This window comes from Schistocerca piceifrons, unplaced genomic scaffold (genome assembly GCF_021461385.2).
Source record: "Schistocerca piceifrons isolate TAMUIC-IGC-003096 unplaced genomic scaffold, iqSchPice1.1 HiC_scaffold_1871, whole genome shotgun sequence".
Lineage (NCBI taxonomy): Eukaryota > Metazoa > Arthropoda > Insecta > Orthoptera > Acrididae > Schistocerca > Schistocerca piceifrons.
The window spans coordinates 1,399,059-1,418,568 of record NW_025727758.1 but is presented as its reverse complement, the minus strand read 5'-3'; positions in this window follow the sequence as shown (position 1 = coordinate 1,418,568).

Below are 19,510 nucleotides of genomic sequence, written 5' to 3'. Positions count from 1 at the left end.
AATTTCAGTGTTAATTCTTCAATGTGAGGGAGCGAGGGATGTAGTACAGAAGGAATAGTGCATCGGAAAGGAGATACTCGTACCCGAAAAGAAAATCCTGTCGTTTCCATGGAAACGTTACTCGATTTAGAAGGAGAAGTCATAGAACGCATAGTATTTCATAGCCCCGCTATTTCTTTGTTAATTCGTCAATGTGAGGGAGCGAGGGATGCAGTAAAGAAGGAATAGTGCGTCGGAAAGGAGATACTCGTATCCCAAAAGAAAATCCTGTCGTTTCCATGGAAATGTTACTCGATTTAGAAAGAGATGTCATAGAACCCATAGTAATTCATAGCGACGAAATTTCTGTATTAATTCGTCTATGTGTGGGAGCGAGGGATGCAGTAAAGAAGGAATAGTGCATCGGAAAGGAGATACTCGTGTCCGAAAAGAAAATCCTGTCGCTTCCACAGAAACGGTACTCGATTTAGAAGGAGAAGTCATAGAACCAATTGTATTTCATAGCCACGCAATGTCTGTGTTAATTTGTCAATGTGATAGAGCGAGGGATGCATTAAAGAAATAATACTGCATCGGGAATGAGAAAGTCGTATCCCTAAAGAAAATATTGTCGTTTCCATAGAAACGTTACTCGATTTAGAAGGAGAAGTCATAGAACCCATAGTATTTCATAGCGGCGCAATTTCTGTGTTAATTCGTCAATGTGATAGAGCGAGGGATTCATTAAAGACGGAATATTGCATCGGAAATGAGAAAGTCGTATCCCAAAGAAAATATTGTCGTTTCCATTGAAACGTTACTCGATTTATAAGGAGAAGTCATAGAACACATAGTATTTCATAGCGCGGCGATTTCTGTGTTAATTCGTCAAGTTGAGGGAGCGAGGGATGCAGTAAAGAAGGAGTAGTGCATCGGAAAGGAGATACTCGTATCCGAAAAGAAAATCCTGTCGTTTCCACAGATACGTTGCTCGATTTGGAAGGAGATGTCATAGGACCCACAGTATTTCATAGCCCCGCAATTTCTCTGTTAAATCGTCAATGTGAGGGAGCGAGGGATGCAGTGAAGAAGGAATAGTGCATCGGAAAGGAGATACTCGTATCCCAAAAGAAAATCCTGTCGTTTCCATAGAAACGGTTCTCGATTTAGAAGGAGAAGTCATAGAACCCATAGTATTTCATAGCCCCGCAATTTCTGTGTTAGTTCGTCAATGTGAGGGAGCTAGGGATGCAGTAAAGAAAGAATAGTGCATCGGAAAGGAGATAGCCGTATCCCAAAAGAAAATCCTGTCGTTTCCATAGAAACGCTACTCGATTTAGAAGGAGAAGTCATAGAAACCTTAGTATTTCATAACGACGCAATTTCTGTGTTAATTCGTCTGTGTGTGGGAGCGAGCTTTGCAGTAAAGATGGAATAGTGCATCGGAAAGGAGATACTCGTATCCCTAAAGAAATTCCTGTCGTTTCCATAGAACCGTTACTCGATTTAGAAGGAGATGTCATAGAACCCGTAGTATTTCATAGCGACGCAATTTTTTTGTTAATTCGTCAATGTGAGGGAGCAAGGGATGCAGTAAAGAAGGAATAGTGCATCGGAAAGGAGATAGTCATATAACCAAAAAAAATATTGTCGTTTCCATAGAGACGTTACTCGATTTTGAAGGAGAAGTCATAGATCCCATAGTATTTCATAGCGGCGCAATTTCTGTGTTCATTCGTCTATGTGTGGGAGCGAGGGATTTAGTACAGAAGGAATAGTGCATCGGAAAGGAGATACTCGTATCCGAAAAGAAAATCCCGTCGTTTCCATAGAAACGTTACTCGATTTAGAAGGAGAAGTCATAGAACCCATAGTATTTCATAGCCCCGCAATTTCTGTGTTAATTCTTCAATGTGAGGGACCGAGGGAGGCAGTATAGAAGGAATAGTGCATCGGAAAGGAGATACTCGTATCCGAAAAGATAATCCTGTCGTTTCCACAGATACGTTGCTCGATTTGGAAGGATATGTCATAGGACCCACAGTATTTCATAGCCCCGCAATTTCTGTGTTAAATCGTCAATGTGAGGGAGCGAGGGATGCAGTAAAGAAGGAATAGTGCATCGGAAAGGAGATACTCGTATCCCAAAAGAAAATCCTGTCGTTTCCATAGAAACGGTACTCGATTTAGAAGGAGAAGTCATAGAACCCATAGTATTTCATAGCCCCGCAATTTCTGTGTTAATTCGTCAATGTGAGGGAGCTAGGGATGCAGTAAAGAAAGAATAGTGCATCGGAAAGGAGATAGCCGTATCCCAAACAAAATCCTGTCGTTTCCATAGAAACGTTACTCGATTTAGAAGGAGAAGTCATAGAACCCTTAGTATTTCATAACGACGCAATTTCTGTGTTAATTCGTCTATGTGTGGGAGCGAGGGTAGCAGTAAAGATGCAATAGTGCATCGGAAAGGAGATACTCGTAGCCGAAAAGAAAATCCTGTCGTTTCCATAGAAACGTTACCCGATTTAGAAGGAGAAGTCATAGAACCCATAGTATTTCATAGCCCCGGAATTTCTGTGTTATTCGTCAATGTGAGGGAGCGAGGGTAGCAGTAAAGAAGGAATAGTGCGTCGGAAAGGAGATACTCGTATCGCAAAAGAAAATCCTGTCGTTTCCATGGAAACGTTACTCGATTTAGAAAGAGATGTCTTAGAACGCATAGTAAATCATAGGGACGAAATTTCTGTGTTAATTCGTCTATGTGTGGGAGCGAGGGATGCAGCAAAGATGGAATAGTGCATCGGAAAGGAGATACTCGTATCCGAAAAGAAAATCCTGTCGCTTCCATAGAAACGTTACTCGATTTAGAAGGAGAAGAAATAGAACCCATAGTATTTCATAGCCCCGCAATTTCTGTGGTAATTCTTCAATGTGAGGGAGCGAGGGTGGCAGTAAAGAAAGAATAGTGCATCGGAAAGGAGATACTCGTATCCCAAAAGAAAATCCGGTCGTTTCCATAGAAGCGGTACTCGATTTAGAAGGAGAAGTCATAGAACCAATTGTATTTCATAGCCACGCAATTTCTGTGTTAATTCGTCAATGTGATAGAGCGAGGGATGCATTAAAGAAAGAATAGTGCATCGGAAATGAGAAAGTCGTATCCCCAAGGAAAATATTCTCGTTTCCATAGAAACGTTACTCGATTTAGAAGGAGAAGTCATAGAACACATAGTATTTCATAGCGGGGCAATTTCTGTGTTAATTCGTCAAGTTGAGGGAGCGAGGGATGCAGTAAAGAAGGAATAGTGCATCGGAAAGGAGATAATCGTATCCGAAACGTAAATCCCGACGTTTCCATAGAAACGTTACTCGATTTAGAAGGAGGACTCAAGGAACCCATAGTATTTCATAGCCCCGCATTTTCTGTGTTAATTCGTCAATTTGAGGGAGCGATTGATGCAGTAAAGAAAGAGTAGTGCATCGGAAAGGAGATACACGTATCCCAAAAGAAAATCCTGTCGTTTCCACAGAAACGGTACTCGATATAGAAGGAGAAGTCATAGAACCCATAGTATTTCATAGCCCCGCAATTTCTGTGTTAATTCGTCAATGTGAGGGAGCTAGGGATGCAGTAAAGAAAGAATAGTGCATCGGAAAGGAGATAGCCGTATCCCAAAAGAAAATCCTGTCGTTTCCATAGAACCGTTACTCGATTTAGAAGGAGATGTCATAGAACCCGTAGTATTTCATAGCGACACAATTTTTTTGTTAATTCGTCAATGTGAGGGAGCGAGGGATGCAGTAAAGAAGGAATAGTGCATCGGAAAGGAGATACACGTATCCCAAAAGAAAATCCTGTCGTTTCCACAGAAACGGTACTCGATATAGAAGGAGAAGTCATAGAACCCATAGTATTTCATAGCCCCGCAATTTCTGTGTTAATTCGTCAATGTGAGGGAGCTAGGGATGCAGTAAAGAAAGAATAGTGCATCGGAAAGGAGATAGCCGTATCCCAAAAGAAAATCCTGTCGTTTCCATAGAAACGTTACTCGATTAAGAAGGAGAAGTCATAGAACCCTTAGTATTTCATAACGACGCAATTTCTGTGTTAATTCGTCTATGTGCGGGAGCGAGGGTAGCAGTAAAGATGCAATAGTGCATCGGAAAGGAGATACTCGTAGCCGAAAAGAAAATCCTGTCGTTTCCATAGAAACGTTACCCGATTTAGAAGGAGAAGTCATAGAACCCATAGTATTTCATAGCCCCGGAATTTCTGTGTTAATTCGTCAATGTGAGGGAGCGAGGGTAGCAGTAAAGAAGGAATAGTGCGTCGGAAAGGAGATACTCGTATCGCAACAGAAAATCCTGTCGTTTCCATGGAACCGTTACTCAATTTAGAAAGAGATGTCATAGAACCCATAGTAAATCATAGGGACGAAATTTCTGTGTTAATTCGTCTATGTGTGGGAGCGAGGGATGCAGCAAAGCTGGAATAGTGCATCGGAAAGGAGATACTCGTATCCGAAAAGAAAATCCTGTCGCTTCCATAGAAACGTTACTCGATTTAGAAGGGGAAGTCATAGAACCCATAGTATTTCATAGCCCCGCAATTTCTGTGGTAATTCGTCAATGTGAGGGAGCGAGGGTGGCAGTAAAGAAAGAATAGTGCATCGGAAAGGAGATACTCGTATCCCAAAAGAAAATCCGGTCGTTTCCATAGAAGCGGTACTCGATTTAGAAGGAGAAGTCATAGAACCAATTGTATTTCATAGCCACGCAATTTCTGTGTTAATTCGTCAATGTGATAGAGCGAGGGATGCATTAAAGAAAGAATAGTGCATCGGAAATGAGAAAGTCGTATCCCCAAAGAAAATATTCTCGTTTCCATAGAAACGTTACTCGATTTAGAAGGAGAAGTCATAGAACCCATAGTATTTCATAGCGGCGCAATTTCTGTGTTAATTCGTCAATGTGATAGAGCGAGGGATTCATTAAAGAAGGAATAGTGCATCGGAAATGAGAAAGTCGTATCCCAAAAGAAAATATTGTCGTTTCCATTGAAACGTTACTCGATTTATAAGGGGAAGTCATAGAACACATAGTATTTAATAGCGGGGCAATTTTTGTGTTAATTCGTCAAGTTGAAGGAGCGAGGGATGCAGTAAAGAAGGAATAGTGCATCGGAAAGGAGATACTCGTATCCGAAAAGTAAATCCCGTCGTTTCCATGGAAACGTTACTCGATTTAGAAGGAGGACTCAAGGAACCCATAGTATTTCATAGCCCCGCATTTTCTGTGTTAATTCGTCAATTTGACGGAGCGAGTAATGCATTAAAGAAGGAGTAGTGCATCGGAAAGGAGATACTCGTATCCCAAAAGAAATTCCTGTCGCTTCCATAGAACTGTTCCTCGATTTAGAAGGAGATGTCATAGAACCCGTAGTATTTCATAGCGACGCAATTTTTTTGTTAATTCGTCAATGTGAGGGAGCGAGGGATGCAGTAAAGAAGGAACAGTGCACCGGAAAGGAGATACTCGTATAACAAAAAAACAATATTGTCGTTTCCATAGAAACGTTATTCGATTTAGAAGGAGAAGTCATAGATCCCATAGTATTTCATAGCGGCGCAATTTCTGTGTTCATTCGTCAATGTGAGGGAGCGAGGAATGCAGTAAAGAAGGAACAGTGCATCGGAAAGGAGATACTCGTATCCCAAAAGAAAATCCTGCCGTTTCCATAGAAACGTTACTCGACTTGGAAGGAGATGTCATAGAACCCATAGTATTTCATAGCGACGCAATTTCTGAGTTAATTCGTCTATGTATTGGAGCGAGGGATGCAGTAAAGAAGGAATAGTGCATCGGAATGGAGATACTCGTATCCCAAAAGAAAATCCGGTCGTTTCTATAGAAACGGTACTCGATTTAGAAAGAGAAGTCATAGAACCAATTGCATTTCATAGCCACGCCATTTCTGTGTTAATTCGTCAATGTGATAAAGTGAGGGATGCATTAAAGAAAGAATACTGCATCGGAAATGAGAAAGTCGTATCCCTAAAGAAAATAATGTCGTTTCCATAGAAACGTTACTCGATTTTGATGGAGAAGTCATAGAACCCATAGTATTTCACAGCGACGCAGTTTCTGTGTTAATTCGGCTATGTGTGGGAGCGACGGATGTAGTACAGAAGGAATAGTGCAACGGAAAGGAGATACTCGTATCCGAAAAGAAAATCCCGTCGTTTTCATAGAAACGTTACTCGATTTAGAAGGAGAAGTCATAGAACCCATAGTATTTCACAGCGACGCAGTTTCTGTGTTAATTCGTCAATGTGAGGGAGCGAGGAATGCAGTACAGAAGGAATAGTGCATCGGAAAGGAGATACTCGTATCCCAAAAGAAAATCCTGTCGTTTCCATAGAAACGTTACTCAATTTAGCGGGAGATGTCATAGAACGCATAGTATTTTATAGCGATGCAATTTCTGCGTTAATTCGTCAATGTGAGGGAGTGAGGGATGCTGTAAAGAAGGAATAGTGCATCGGAAAGGAGATACTCGTATCCCAAAAGAAATCCTGTCGTTTCCATAGACACGTTACTCGATTTAGAAGGAGATGTCAGAAAACACATAGTAGTTCATAGCCACACAATTTTTGTGTAAATTAGTTAATGTGAGTGAGCAAGGGATTTAGTATAGAAGGAATTGTGCATCGGAAAAGAGTTACTTTCATCCCAAAATATAATCCTGTCGTTTCCATAGAAACGGTACACGATTTTGAAGGAGAAGTCATAGAACCCATTGTATTTCATAGCCACGCAATTTCTGTGTTAATTCGTCAATTTGATAGAGCGAGGGCTGCATTGAAGAAGGAATACTGCATCGGAAATGAGAAAGTCGTATCCCAAAAGAAAATATTGTCCTTTCCATAGAAACGTTACTCGATGTAGAGGGAGAAGTCATAGAACCCATAGTATTTCATAGCGGCGCAATATCTGTGTTAATTCGTCAATGTGATAGAGCGAGGGATGCATTAAAGAAGGAACAGTGCATCGGAAATGAGAAAGTCGTATCCCAAAAGAAAATATTGTCCTTTCCATAGAAACGTTACTCGATTTATAAGGAGAAGTCATAGAACACATAGTATTTCATAGCGGCGCAATTTCTGTGTTAATTTGTCAATGTGAGGGAGCGAGGGATGCAGTTAAGAAGGAGTAGTGCATCGGAAAGGAGATACTCGTATCCCAAAAGAAAATCCCGTCGTTTCCATAGAAACGTTACTCGATTTAGAAGGAGAACTCATGGAACCCATAGTATTTCATAGCCCCGCACTTTCTGTGTAAATTCGTCAGTGTGAGGCAGAGAGGGATGCAGTAAAGAAGGAATAGTGCATCGGAAAGGAGATACTCGTCTCCCCAAAAGAAAATCCTGTAGTTTCCATAGAAACGTTACTCGATTTTAAAGGAGAAGTCATAGAACCCTTAGTATTTCATAACGACGCAATTTCTGTGTTAATTCGTCTGTGTGTGGGAGCGAGCTTTGCAGGAAAGATGGAATAGTGCATCGGAAAGGAGATACTCGTATCCCAAAAGAAATTCCTGTCGTTTCCATAGAACCGTTACTCGATTTAGAAGGAGATGTCATAGAACCCGTAGTATTTCGTAGCGACGCAATTTTTTGTGAATTCGTCAATGAGAGGGAGCGAGGGATGCAGGAAAGAAAGAATAGTGCATCGGAAAGGAGATACTCGTATCCCAAAAGAAAATCCTGTCGTGTCCATAGTAACGTTACTCGATTTAGAAAGAGAAGTCGTAGAACCCATAGTATTTCATAGCCCCGGAATTTCTGTGTTAATTCGTCAATGTGAGGGAGCGAGGGTAGCAGTAAAGAAGGAATAGTGCGTCGGAAAGTAGATACTCGTATCGCAAAAGAAAATCCTGTCGTTTCCATGGAAACGTTACTCGATTTAGAAAGAGATGTCATAGAACCCATAGTAAATCATAGGGACGAAATTTCTGTGTTAATTCGTCTATGTGTGGGAGCGAGGGATGCAGCAAAGCTGGAATAGTGCATCGGAAAGGAGATACTCGTATCCGAAAAGAAAATCCTGTCGCTTCCATAGAAACGTTACTCGATTTAGAAGGGGAAGTCATAGAACCCATAGTATTTCATAGCCCCGCAATTTCTGTGGTAATTCGTCAATGTGAGGGAGCGAGGGTGGCAGTAAAGAAAGAATAGTGCATCGGAAAGGAGATACTCGTATCCCAAAAGAAAATCCGGTCGTTTCCATAGAAGCGGTACTCGATTTAGAAGGAGAAGTCATAGAACCAATTGTATTTCATAGCCACGCAATTTCTGTGTTAATTCGTCAATGTGATAGAGCGAGGGATGCATTAAAGAAAGAATAGTGCATCGGAAATGAGAAAGTCGTATCCCCAAAGAAAATATTCTCGTTTCCATAGAAACGTTACTCGATTTAGAAGGAGAAGTCATAGAACCCATAGTATTTCATAGCGGCGCAATTTCTGTGTTAATTCGTCAATGTGATAGAGCGAGGGATTCATTAAAGAAGGAATAGTGCATCGGAAATGAGAAAGCCGTATCACAAAAGAAAATATTGTCGTTTCCATTGAAACGTTACTCGATTTATAAGGGGAAGTCATAGAACACATAGTATTTAATAGCGGGGCAATTTCTGTGTTAATTCGTCAAGTTGAAGGAGCGAGGGATGCAGTAAAGAAGGAATAGTGCATCGGAAAGGAGATACTCGTATCCGAAAAGTAAATCCCGTCGTTTCCATGGAAACGTTACTCGATTTAGAAGGAGGACTCAAGGAACCCATAGTATTTCATAGCCCCGCATTTTCTGTGTTAATCGTCAATTTGACGGAGCGAGGGATGCATTAAAGAAGGAGTAGTGCATCGGAAAGGAGATACTCGTATCCCAAAAGAAATTCCTGTCGCTTCCATAGAACCGTTCCTCGATTTAGAAGGAGATGTCATAGAACCCGTAGTATTTCATAGCGACGCAATTTTTTTGTTAATTCGTCAATGTGAGGGAGCGAGGGATGCAGTAAAGAAGGAACAGTGCACCGTAAAGGAGATACTCGTATAACAAAAAAACAATATTGTCGTTTCCATAGAAACGTTATTCGATTTAGAAGGAGAAGTCATAGATCCCATAGTATTTCATAGCGGCGCAATTTCTGTGTTCATTCGTCAATGTGAGGGAGCGAGGAATGCAGTAAAGAAGGAACAGTGCATCGGAAAGGAGATACTCGTATCCCAAAAGAAAATCCTGCCGTTTCCATAGAAACGTTACTCGACTTGGAAGGAGATGTCATAGAACCCATAGTATTTCATAGCGACGCAATTTCTGAGTTAATTCGTCTATGTATTGGAGCGAGGGATGCAGTAAAGAAGGAATAGTGCATCGGAATGGAGATACTCGTATCCCAAAAGAAAATCCGGTCGTTTCTATAGAAACGGTACTCGATTTAGAAAGAGAAGTCATAGAACCAATTGCATTTCATAGCCACGCAATTTCTGTGTTAATTCGTCAATGTGATAAAGTGAGGGATGCATTAAAGAAAGAATACTGCATCGGAAATGAGAAAGTCGTATCCCTAAAGAAAATAATGTCGTTTCCATAGAGACGTTACTCGATTTTGATGGAGAAGTCATAGAACCCATAGTATTTCACAGCGACGCAGTTTCTGTGTTAATTCGGCTATGTGTGGGAGCGACGGATGTAGTACAGAAGGAATAGTGCAACGGAAAGGAGATACTCGTATCCGAAAAGAAAATCCCGTCGTTTTCATAGAAACGTTACTCGATTTAGAAGGAGAAGTCACAGAACCCATAGTATTTCACAGCGACGCAGTTTCTGTGTTAATTCGTCAATGTGAGGGAGCGAGGAATGCAGTACAGAAGGAATAGTGCATCGGAAATAGATACTCGTATCCCAAAAGAAAATCCTGTCGTTTCCAGAGAAACGTTACTCAATTTAGAGGGAGATGTCATAGAACGCATAGTATTTTATAGCGATGCAATTTCTGCGTTAATTCGTCAATGTGAGGGAGTGAGGGATGCTGTAAAGAAGGAATAGTGCATCGGAAAGGAGATACTCGTATCCCAAAAGAAATCCTGTCGTTTCCATAGACACGTTACTCGATTTAGAAGGAGATGTCAGAGAACACATAGTAGTTCATAGCCACACAATTTTTGTGTAAATTAGTTAATGTGAGTGAGCAAGGGATTTAGTATAGAAGGAATAGTGCATCGGAAAAGAGTTACTTTCATCCCAAAATATAATCCTGTCGTTTCCATAGAAACGGTACACGATTTTGAAGGAGAAGTCATAGAACCCATTGTATTTCATAGCCACGCAATTTCTGTGTTAATTCGTCAATTTGATAGAGCGAGGGATGCATTGAAGAAGGAATACTGCATCGGAAATGAGAAAGTCGTATCCCAAAAGAAAATATTGTCCTTTCCATAGAAACGTTACTCGATGTAGAGGGAGAAGTCATAGAACCCATAGTATTTCATAGCGGCGCAATATCTGTGTTAATTCGTCAATGTGATAGAGCGAGGGATGCATTAAAGAAGGAACAGTGCATCGGAAATGAGAAAGTCGTATCCCAAAAGAAAATATTGTCATTTCCATAGAAACGTTACTCGATTTATAAGGAGAAGTCATAGAACACATAGTATTTCATAGCGGCGCAATTTCTGTGTTAATTTGTCAATGTGAGGGAGCGAGGGATGCAGTTAAGAAGGAGTAGTGCATCGGAAAGGAGATACTCGTATCCCAAAAGAAAATCCCGTCGTTTCCATAGAAACGTTACTCGATTTAGAAGGAGAACTCATGGAACCCATAGTATTTCATAGCCCCGCACTTTCTGTGTAAATTCGTCAGTGTGAGGCAGAGAGGGATGCAGTAAAGAAGGAATAGTGCATCGGAAAGGAGATACTCGTCTCCCCAAAAGAAAATCCTGTAGTTTCCATAGAAACGTTACTCGATTTTAAAGGAGAAGTCATAGAACCCTTAGTATTTCATAACGACGCAATTTCTGTGTTAATTCGTCTGTGTGTGGGAGCGAGCTTTGCAGGAAAGATGGAATAGTGCATCGGAAAGGAGATACTCGTATCCCAAAAGAAATTCCTGTCGTTTCCATAGAACCGTTACTCGATTTAGAAGGAGATGTCATAGAACCCGTAGTATTTCGTAGCGACGCAATTTTTTTGTGAATTCGTCAATGAGAGGGAGCGAGGGATGCAGGAAAGAAAGAATAGTGCATCGGAAAGGAGATACTCGTATCCCAAAAGAAAATCCTGTCGTGTCCATAGAAACGTTACTCGATTTAGAAAGAGTAGTCGTAGAACCCATAGTATTTCATAGCGTCGCTATTTCAGTGTTAATACGTCAATGTGAGGGAGCAAGGGACTCAGTAAAGAAGGAATTTTGCACCGGGAAGGAGATAGTCGTATCCCAAAAGAAAATCCGATCGTTTCCATACAAACGGTACTCGATTTAGAAGGAGAAGTCATAGAACCAATTGTTTATCATAGCCACGCAATTTCTGTGTTAATTCGTCAATGTGATAGAGCGAGGGATGCATTAAAGAAAGAATACTGCATCGGAAATGAGAAAGTCGTATCCCAAAAGAAAATATTGTCCTTTCCATAGAAACGTTACTCGATGTAGAGGGAGAAGTCATAGAACCCATAGTATTTCATAGCGGCGCAATTTCTGTGTTAATACTTCAATGTGAGGGAGCGAGGAATGCAGTAAAGAAGGAATAGTGCATCGGAAAGGAGATAGTCCTATCCCAAAAGAAAATTCTGTCGTGGCCATAGAAACGTTACTCGAATAGAAGGAGAAGTCATAAAACCCATAGTATTTCATAGCCCCGCAATTTCTGTGTTAATTCCCCAATGTGAGGGAGCGAGGAATGCAGTAAAGAAGGAATAGTGCATCGGAAAGGAGATAGTCCTATCCCAAAAGAAAATCCAGTTGTGTCCATAGAAACGTTACTCGATTTAGAAGGAGAAGTAGTAGAACCCATAGTATTCCATAGCGTCGCTATTTCAGTGTTAATACGTCAATGTGAGGGAGCAAGGGACTCAGTAAAGAAGGAATTGTGCACCGGGAAGGAGATAGTCGTATCCCAAAAGAAAATCCGGTCGTTTCCATAGAAACGGTACTCGATTTAGAAGGAGAAGTCATAGAACTCATAGTATTTCATAGCCCCGGAATTTCTGTGTTAATTCGTCAATGTGAGCGAGCGAGGGATGCAGTAAAGAAGGAATAGTGCATCGGAAAGGAGATACTCGTATCCCAAAAGAAAATCCTGTCGTGTCCATAGAAACGTTACTCGATTTAGAAGGAGAAGTCGTAGAACCCATAGTATTTCATAGCGTCGCTATTTCAGTGTTAATACGTCAATGTGAGGGAGCAAGGGACTCAGTAAAGAAGGAATTGTGCACCGGGAAGGAGATAGTCGTATCCCAAAAGAAAATCCGATCGTTTCCATACAAACGGTACTCGATTTAGAAGGAGAAGTCATAGAACCAATTGTTTATCATAGCCATGCAATTTCTGTGTTAATTCGTCAATGTGATAGAGCGAGGGATGCATTAAAGAAAGAATACTGCATCGGAAATGAGAAAGTCGTATCCCAAAAGAAAATATTGTCCTTTCCATAGAAACGTTACTCGATGTAGAGGGAGAAGCCATAGAACCCATAGTATTTCATAGCGGCGCAATTTCTGTGTTAATACTTCAATGTGAGGGAGCGAGGAATGCAGTAAAGAAGGAATAGTGCATCGGAAAGGAGATAGTCCTATCCCAAAAGAAAATTCTGTCGTGGCCATAGAAACGTTACTCGACTAAAAGGAGAAGTCATAAAACCCATAGTATTTCATAGCCCTGCAATTTCTGTGTTAATTCGTCAATGTGAGGGAGCGAGGGATGCAGTAAAGAAGGAATTATGCATCGGAAACTAGACAGACGTACCCCAAAAGAAAGTCCTGTCGTTCCTGTAGAAGCGTTACTCGGTTTAGAAGGAGAAGTCATAGAACTCATAGTATTTCATAGCCCCGGAATTTCTGTGTTAATTCGTCAATGTGAGCGAGCGAGGGATGCAGTAAAGAAGGAATAGTGCATCGGAAAGGAGATACTCGTATCCCAAAAGAAAATCCGGTCGTTTCCATAGAAACGGTACTCGATTTAGAAGGAGAAGTCATAGAACCAATTGTTTATCATAGCCACGCAATTTCTGTGTTAATTCGTCAATGTGATAGAGCGAGGGATGCATTAAAGAAAGAATACTGCATCGGAAATGAGAAAGTCGTATCCCAAAAGAAAATATTGTCCTTTCCATAGAAACGTTACTCGATGTAGAAGGAGAAGTCATAGAACCCATAGTATTTCATAGCGGCGCAATTTCTGTGTTAATACTTCAATGTGAGGGAGCGAGGAATGCAGTAAAGAAGGAATAGTGCATCGGTAAGGAGATAGTCCTATCCCAAAAGAAAATTCTGTCGTGGCCATAGAAACGTTACTCGAATAGAAGGAGAAGTCATAAAACCCATAGTATTTCATAGCCCCGCAATTTCTGTGTTAATTCCCCAATGTGAGGGAGCGAGGAATGCAGTAAAGAAGGAATAGTGCATCGGAAAGGAGATAGTCCTATCCCAAAAGAAAATTCTGTCGTGGCCATAGAAACGTTACTCGATTTAGAAGGAGAAGTCGTAGAATCTATAGTATTTCATAGCGTCGCTATTTCAGTGTTAATACGTCAATGTGAGGGAGCAAGGGACTCAGTAAAGAAGGAATTGTGCACCGGGAAGGAGATAGTCGTATCCCAAAAGAAAATCCGGTCGTTTCCATAGAAACGGTACTCGATTTAGAAGGAGAAGTCATAGAACCAATTGTTTATCATAGCCACGCAATTTCTGTGTTAATTCGTCAATGTGATAGAGCGAGGGATGCATTAAAGAAAGAATACTGCATCGGAAATGAGAAAGTCGTATCCCAAAAGAAAATATTGTCCTTTCCATAGAAACGTTACTCGATGTAGAAGGAGAAGTAATAGAACCCATAGTATTTCATAGCGGCGCAATTTCTGTGTTAATACTTCAATGTGAGGGAGCGAGGAATGCAGTAAAGAAGGAATAGTGCATCGGAAAGGAGATAGTCCTATCCCAAAAGAAAATTCTGTCGTGGCCATAGAAACGTTACTCGAATAGAAGGAGAAGTCATAAAACCCATAGTATTTCATAGCCCCGCAATTTCTGTGTTAATTCCCCAATGTGAGGGAGCGAGGAATGCAGTAAAGAAGGAATAGTGCATCGGAAAGGAGATAGTCCTATCCCAAAAGAAAATCCTGTCGTGTCCATAGAAACGTTACTCGATTTAGAAGGAGAAGTCGTAGAACAAATAGTATTTCATAGCGTCGCTATTTCAGTGTTAATACGTCAATGTGAGGGAGCAAGGGACTCAGTAATGAAGGAATTGTGCACCGGGAAGGAGATAGTCGTATCCCAAAAGAAAATCTGGTCGTTTCCATAGAAACGGTACTCGATTTAGAAGGAGAAGTCATAGAACCAATTGTTTATCATAGCCACGCAATTTCTGTGTTAAATCGTCAATGTGATAGAGCGAGGGATGCATTAAAGAAGGAACAGTGCATCGGAAATGAGAAAGTCGTATCCCAAAAGAAAATGTTGTCCTTTCCATAGAAACGTTACTCGATTTATAAGGAGAAGTCATAGAACACATAGTATTTCATAGCGACGCAATTTCTGTGTTAATACTTCAATGTGAGGGAGCGAGGAATGCAGTAAAGAAGGAATAGTGCATCGGAAAGGAGATAGTCCTATCCCAAAAGAAAATTCTGTCGTGGCCATAGAAACGTTACTCGAATAGAAGGAGAAGTCATAAAACCCATAGTATTTCATAGCCCCGCAATTTCTGTGTTAATTCCCCAATGTGAGGGAGCGAGGAATGCAGTAAAGAAGGAATAGTGCATCGAAAAAGATATAGTCGTATCCCAAAAAGAAAATCACGTCGTTTCCATAGAAACGTTACTCGATTTAGAAGGAGAAGTCATAGAACCCATAGTATTTCATAGCGACGCAATTTTTTTGTTAATTCGTCAACGTGCGGGAGCGAGGGATGCAGTAAAGAAGCAATAGTGCACCGGAAAAGTGACAGTCGGACCCCAAAAGAATATCCTTTCGTTTCCATAGAAACGTTACTCGGTTTATAAGGAGAAGTCATAGAACCCATAGTATTTCATAGCGACGCAATTTCTGTGTTAATACGTCAATGTGAGGGAGCAAGGGATACAGTAAAGAAGGAATAGTGCACCGGAAAGGAGGTACTCGTATAACAAAAAAAAATATTAACGTTTCCATAGAAACGTTACTCGATTTAGACGGAGAAGTCATAGAACCCATAGTATTTCATAGCCGCTCAATTTCTGTGTTAATTCGACAATATGAGGGAGCGAGGGATGCAGTAAAGAAGAAATAGTGCATCGGAAAGGAGATAGTCGTATCCCAAAAGAAAATCCTGTCGTTTCCATAGATACGTTTGTCGATTTAGAAGGAGAAGTCATAGAACCCATAGTATTTCACAGCGACGCAATTTCTGAGTTAATTCGTCTATGTGTCGGAGCGAGGGATGTAGTACAGAAGGAATAGTGCATCGGAAAGAAGATACTGCTATCCGAAAAGAAAATCCCGTCGTTTCGATAGAAACGTTACTCGATTTACAAGGAGTAGTCATAGAACCCATAGTATTTCATAGCCCCGCAATTTCTGTGTTAATTCCCCAATGTGAGGGAGCGAGGAATGCAGTAAAGAAAGAATAGTGCATCGGAAAGGAGATAGCCGTATGACAAAAGAAAATCCTGTCGTTTCCATAGAAACGTTACTCGATTTAGAAGGAGAAGTCATAGATCCAATAGTATTTCATAGCGGCGCAATTTCTGTGTTCATTCGTCAATGTGAGGGAGCGAGGAATGCAGTAAAGAAGGAACAGTGCATCGGAAAGGAGATACTCGTATCCCAAAAGAAAATCCTGTCGTTTCCAGAGAAACGTTACTCAATTTAGAGGGAGGTGTCATAGAACGCATAGTATTTTATAGCGACGCAATTTCTGCGTTAATTCGTCAATGTGAGGGAGTGAGGGATGCTGTAAAGAAGGAATAGTGCATCGGAAAGGAGATACTCGTATCCCAAAAGAAATCCTGTCGTTTCCATAGACACGTTACTCGATTTAGAAAGAGATGTCAGAGAACACATAGTAGTTCATAGCCACAAAATTTTTGTGTAAATTCGTTAATGTGAGTGAGCAAGGGATTTAGTATAGAAGGAATAGTGCATCGGAAAAGAGTTACTCTCATCCCAAAATATAATCATGTCGTATCCATAGAAACGGTACACGATTTTGAAGGAGAAGTCATAGAACCCATTGTATTTCATAGCCACGCAATTTCTGTGTTAATTCGTCAATTTGATAGAGCGAGGGATGCATTAAAGAAGGAATACTGCATCGGAAATGAGAAAGTCGTATCCCAAAAGAAAATATTGTCCTTTCCATAGAAACGTTACTCGATGTAGAGGGGAGGTCATAGAACCCATAGTATTTCATAGCGGCGCAATATCTGTGTTAATTCGTCAATGTGATAGAGCGAGGGATGCATTAAAGAAGGAACAGTGCATCGGAAATGAGAAAGTCGTATCCCAAAAGAAAATGTTGTCCTTTCCATAGAAACGTTACTCGATTTACAAGGAGAAGTCATAGAACACATAGTATTTCGTAGCGGCGCAATTTCTGTGTTAATTTGTCAATGTGAGGGAGCGAGGGATGCAGTTAAGAAGGAATAGTGCATCGGAATGGAGATACTCGTATCCCAAAAGAAAATCCCGTCGTTTCCATAGAAACGTTACTCGATTTAGAAGGAGAACTCATGGAACCCATAGTATTTCATAGCCCCGCACTTTCTGTGTAAATTCGTCAGTGTGAGGAAGCGAGGGATGCAGTAAAGAAGGAATAGTGCATCGGAAAGGAGATACTCGTATCCCAAAAGAAAATCCTGTAGTTTCCATAGAAACGTTACTCAATTTAGAAAGAGATGTCATTGAACCCATAGTATTTCATAGCGACGCAATTTCTGAGTTAATTCGTCTATGTGTAGAAGCGAGGGATGCAGTAAAGAAGGAATAGTGCATTGGAAAGGAGATACTCGTATCCCAAAAGAAATTCCTGTCGTTTTCATAGAAACGTTACTCGATTTAGAAAGAGAAGTCATAGGACCCATAGTCTTTCATAGCCTCGCAATTTCTGTGTTAATTCGTCAATGTGAGGGAGCGAGGGATGCAGTAAAGAAGGAATATTGCATCGGAAACTAGACAGACGTACCCCAAAAGAAAGTCCTGTCGTTCCTGTAGAAACGTTACTCGGTTTAGAAGGAGAAGTCATAGAACACATAGTATTTCATAGCCCCGGAATTTCTGTGTTAATTCGTCAATGTGAGCGAGCGAGGGATGCAGTAAAGAAGGAATAGTGCATCGGAAAGGAGATACTCGTATCCCAAAAGAAATTCCTGTCGTTTTCATAGAAACGTTACTCGATTTAGAAAGAGAAGTCATAGAACCCATAGTATTTCATAGCCTCGCAATTTCTGTGTTAATTCGTCAATGTGAGGGAGCGAGGGATGCAATAAAGAAGGAATAGTGCATCGGAAAGGAGATACTCGTATCCCAAAAGAAAATCCTGTCGTTTCCAGAGAAACGTTACTCAATTTAGAGGGAGATGTCATAGAACGCATAGTATTTTATAGCGACGCAATTTCTGCGTTAATTCGTCAATGTGAGGGAGTGAGGGATGCAGTAAAGAAGTAATAGTGCATCGGAATGGAGATACTCGTATCCCAAAAGAAAATCCTGTTGTTTCCTTAGAAACGTTACTCGATCTAGAAGGAGAACTCATAGAACCCATAGTATTTCACAGCCCCGCACATTCTGTGTTAATTCGTCAATGTGAGGGAACGAGGGATGCAGTAAAGAAGGAATAGTGCATCGGAAAGGAGATACTCGTATCCCAAAAGAAATCCTGTCGTTTCCATAGACACGTTACTCGAATTAGAAGGAGATGTCAGAGAACACATAGTAGTTCATAGCGATGCAATTTTTGTGTAAATTCGTTAATGTGGGCTAGCAAGGGATTCAGTATAGAAGGAATAGTGCATCGGAAAAGAGATACTTTCATCCCACAATATAATCCTGTCGTGTCCATAGAAACGGTACTCGATTTTGAAGGAGAAGTCATAGAACCCATTGTATTTCATAGCCACGCAATTTCTGTGTTAATTCGTCAGTTTGATAGAGCAAGGGATGCATTAAAGAAGGAATACTCCATCGGAAATGAGAAAGTCGTATCCCAAAAGAAAATATTGTCGTTTCCATAGAAACGTTACTCGATGTAGAAGGAGAAGTCATAGAACCCATAGTATTTCATAGCGACGCAATTTCTGAGTTAATTTGTCTATGTGTAGGAGCGAGGGATGCAGTAAAGAAGGAATAGTGCATTGGAAAGGAGATAGTCGTATCCCAAAAGAAATTCCTGTCGTTTTCAAAGAAACGTTACTCAATTTAGAGGGAGGTGTCATAGAACGCATAGTATTTTATAGCGACGCAATTTCAACGTTAATTCGTCAATGTCAGGGAGTGAGGGAAGCAGTAAAGAAGTAATAGTGCATCGGAAAGGAGATGCTCGTATCCCAAAAGAAAATCCGGTTGTTTCCTTAAAAACGTTACTCAATTTAGAAGGAGAACTCATAGAACCCATCGTATTTCATAGCGGCGCAATTTCTGTGTTAATTCGTCAATGTGAGGGAGCGAGGGATGCAGTTAGGAAGGAATAGTGCATCGGAAAGGAGAGACTCGTATCCCAAAAGAAAATCACGTCGTTTCCATAGAAACGTTTCTCGATTTAGAAGGAGAACTCAAGGAACCCATAGTATTTCATAGCCCCGCACTTTCTGTGTAAATTCGTCAGTGTGAGGCAGCGAGGGATGCAGTAAAGAAGGAATAGTGCATCGGAAAGGAGATACTCGTATCCCAAAAGAAAATCCTGTAGTTTCCATACAAACGTTACTCAATTTAGAAGGAGATATCATAGAACCCATAGCATTTCATAGCGACGCAATTTCTGAGTTAATTTGTCTATGTGTAGGAGCGAGGGATGCAGTAAAGAAAGAATAGTGCATTGGAAAGGAGATAGTCGTATCCCAAAAGAAATTCCTGTCGTTTTCAAAGAAACGTTACTCAATTTAGAGGGAGATGTCATAGAACGCATAGTATTTTTTAGCGACGCAATTTCTGCGTTAATTCGTCAATGTGAGGGAGCGAGGGATGCAGTAAAGAAGGAATAGTGCAACGGAAGGGAGATACTCGTATCCCAAAAGGAAATCCTGCCGTTTCCATAGAACCGTTAGTCGATTTAGAAGGAGATGTC